This window comes from Mus caroli, unplaced genomic scaffold (genome assembly GCF_978045245.1).
Source record: "Mus caroli unplaced genomic scaffold, Mus_caroli_1 scaffold_7, whole genome shotgun sequence".
In the NCBI taxonomy this organism is placed as follows: Eukaryota; Metazoa; Chordata; class Mammalia; order Rodentia; family Muridae; genus Mus; species Mus caroli.
The window spans coordinates 61,546,564-61,550,245 of NW_028227262.1; positions in this window are offsets into that span (position 1 = coordinate 61,546,564).

Genomic DNA, 3,682 nt, shown 5'->3' on the forward strand with positions numbered 1-3,682 from the left:
TGTTGTGGAATCACCGCATTCCTTGCCCTGTTCCTCAATTCGGTATCCAATACATCGCTCTCACCCTTCCATCCAAGGGCCCCTACACTGGCTTTTCAAGCTCTGGGTATTATTATTATCATCATCATCTTTGAATTATGTTTTCTAAGTGGCAGAGCACTGGGTATGCATGGGGTGGGCCTCTGGAGCTTCAGAGCTCACAGGCCTCCCTTGTCTATTATCTTCCAGCCTTGCTGCTGCCTGACCCCTGCATCTGAGCCTTATCTCAGCTCGGCCTCTGGCCTGGCTGTATTGTATCTGATGTGGACTGGAAGCATCAGGCCTGAGCAGGAACATTCTTCTCCCAATACCTTTTTGCTTATGAGTGCCCTTCAGCTAGCTTCCTGCTTTTAACTTGTTTAGGGATCACTGGCCAGGCCTCCCACCCCACCGTGTATGTTAACGAAGCGTGGGTTTACCATGGGAACGTGTCAAAACAGCGGCTTCTCCAAAACATTCATTTATTTGTTTTTGTAGGTCAGAAACACTCTTTGCTGGAGAAAGTTCTAGACATTGCAGGCAGGATCTCAGCAGGGCTGCAGTTGTCACTGTTATGAGATATAATGCGGGGAGGGAGTACCTGACGGGCCCATGCCCAAGTGCCTCCCTGAGGAATTATGCCATGCAACAGATCTGGTATAAGGGGGTTTATTTAGGTGAAGGGAGGGGAGTGAGGGTCTGAAGAAGGGGTAGAAGCAGATGAATAGACAAAGTAGACGGGCAGGCAGACAGGAGCAGAGCCATGAGGGCAGAGAAGAGATGAAATGGGAGAGAGAGAGCAAGCTGGAGTGGCGGGCAGTCCTTTTATATGCAGCCCACACCTGAATGAAGCACCTGGTAGTGGCTGGTGACCCTGGGAAGAGCCTAGGGGAATTGCCTGTGAGCTACTAATGGTCACTGGAAGTTTTGACTGGGGCTGGTGGCATCACTTCAGAGATGTACTCCTGACCTGATGGCTGGATGACTCAAGGCTCTCTGGACAGGGCTGACTGGCTGTACTTAGCACACAAGGTCCAGGAGAGCTAGGACCAGCAAGCCCTGTGGCTGAGTCTATGTTCCCACCGCCAACTCCTGCCACACTCTGCTTGCCAGGTGTGGCTCATACTTGACAGCCTCGCTCACCTTCGAAGGAAGGAGTTAGGTATTTCCTTCTGGAGGAAGAGTAGATGGGTTAAAAAGAGGTTCCCCTCCCCCCCTTGATGCTAGGAAGGAGCTTAGGACTTCACTTCTCAAGAACTCTTCAATCAAATACTTACGAGGCCTTTATTAAGAAGACAGAAGTTTCCAGATGGGGTCCCAGCACTGAGAGGGGGAAGTGGACACAGGGTCCCACCCCAAGCAAGAAGCTATCTTCAACCAACTCCTGATTTTCCCCAGTGGAATCTCATGGGATATTAATCACACTTCAGGGGAGGCCCCATGCACAGCAGTAGATGGCCAGAACAGAACAAACTCAACTAACTTCTTGCAGACTTTTTGTGTCCGATTGCTTCATTTGGGCACTTTGTTGTTGTTGGCTTTTTGGTTTGTTTTTTTTTTTTTCCTAGCACATTTTGGTTTCCATTTTTGTGGGGTTTGTGTGTGTATAACTCTTGATTTTTTCTTGTTTCTTTGTTTATTGTTTTTTTAAAAGAGAAAGAAAGGCTGTGGAGTTGGATGGGTAGGAAGGATCAGGACTTGAGGGAGGAGAAAAGCTTGACCAGAATATACTGTATACAAGATTCTCAGAGAAATCCTAGATTTTCACATTGAAAAAGAATTTTAAAATACTTAGTAGAACTTTGGCTGATAAAATTAGTTTATATAGGGGTACTATAAAAGGATGCAGTGAGCTTAAGTCAATATAGTAACATATTACACGTGAAAAAGATTAATAATAACTTCTTTTATCTCCTTTCCTAAGATGTTTGGTATGAATTGCAAGCTTTGTTTTGCATGTGGAAAAATAGAAAATTCTGGTTTTACTTTTCTGAGTTCCTGAATGTGAAGTTCATCTGTAGCAGCTTGTTTATACAGGTAATGCTATTTGGTGAGTGATTGTTGATTTTTTAAAAAAAGATTTATTTATTATATGTAAGTACACTGTAGCTGTCTTCAGACACTCCAGAAGAGGGAGTCAGATCTCATTACCAGAGGATGGTTGTGAGCCACCATGTGGTTGCTGGGATTTGAACTCTGGACCTTCGGAGGAGCAGTCGGGTGCTCTTACCCACTGAGCCATCTCACCAGCCCGTTATTGTTGATTTTGTGTTTTAGACTTTTTGTTTATACAGGTAATGCTATTTGGTGTTATTATTGTTGATTTTGTGTTTTAGGCTTTTTACACTCTTTGTCTGGTATTATTTATTGGGCCAATATAGAAATATAAATGTGGGCTGGTGAGATGGCTCAGTGGGTAAGAGCGCCCGACTGCTCTTCCGAAGGTCCAGAGTTCAAATCCCAGCAACCACATGGTGGCTCACAACCATCTGTAACGAAATCTGACTCCCTCTTCTGGAGTGTCTGAAGACAGCAACAGTGTACTTACATATAATGAATGAATAAATAAATAAAATCTTTTTAAAAAAAAAAGAAATATAAATGTGCAAATACAGTAGTTTAATTTCACCTGCTTTGAAACTTTAGTCATTTGCTGACTACACAGAGATGTCTACCTACTCACTTACCATGCCTCAGGCCTGGTATGCTCTCAACAATACACGGTATATAAAATAATGGGAATATGAATTAATCTTTGGCTATAAGTTATATCATCATTCATACAGAGAAATGGATTTAAAATAAAGTGGCCCATTTAATTTTTTTTTCAATTAAACATAAAAAAAGACAGTTTTATTGAACGGCATAGACCAAGGAGTTCATTGGTGCGTAGTGACTCCTGGGACTCACAGGAAGCAAAGGCAAGCTTTGGTCAGGGTTCTGAAATCCACTATCTACAAACTGACTTGGTTTTTACCATTCTGGGGGTTGGTTCTGTTTGAGTGGAACTGTTCATGCAGAACTGCTTTTGATTCAAGGAGACGGTTCCCTTGACAACAGCTCTCTGGAGATGTGGCTTTGGCCATTAGCTCAGCTGCACAGTGTCATCTCCCCGAGAAGTTCTTTCCTTTTCACTGTCTGGCATCTCAGGCCTTGAGCTCTGCAAAGGTCGGTGGGCTGGCTGATCAAGTGGTTGCATCTGGTCTTTGGTCAGGCATGGTGGGCTCTGCTGTTGAGCTCTGAGGAAGAGAGCAGGGTCCTTTGTGAGACCGTGATGGCCCAGGGTTACAGAAGAAGGGTTCAGGGAGCGTCAACCCCGGTTACCTCAAACATGAGGACCACAGTAGTTGGCTACCTCCCTACTCCCAACCTGGTGCCATAGAGCTGGCTTCCCCACCATCAATCCTAGCAGGAATTTACTCCCCTGACAGTTATCAGGCTTCACTCCTTGTTTGAATTCTAAGGCCCCCCTACCCCTGCAACCAAGCCCCTGAGTATGCAGATAAAGTGTCCTCCAACACCCCTAACCTGACCAATGGCATACAGCAGCACAAATCTTGCCCCAGAGACCCTGGCCACCTCCCCAGGGGCATCAATACTCTCCCCTCACCCCAAGAAACGAACCAGTTCTCCAAAGCAGTTCCCTAGTGTGTTTATTACTTGT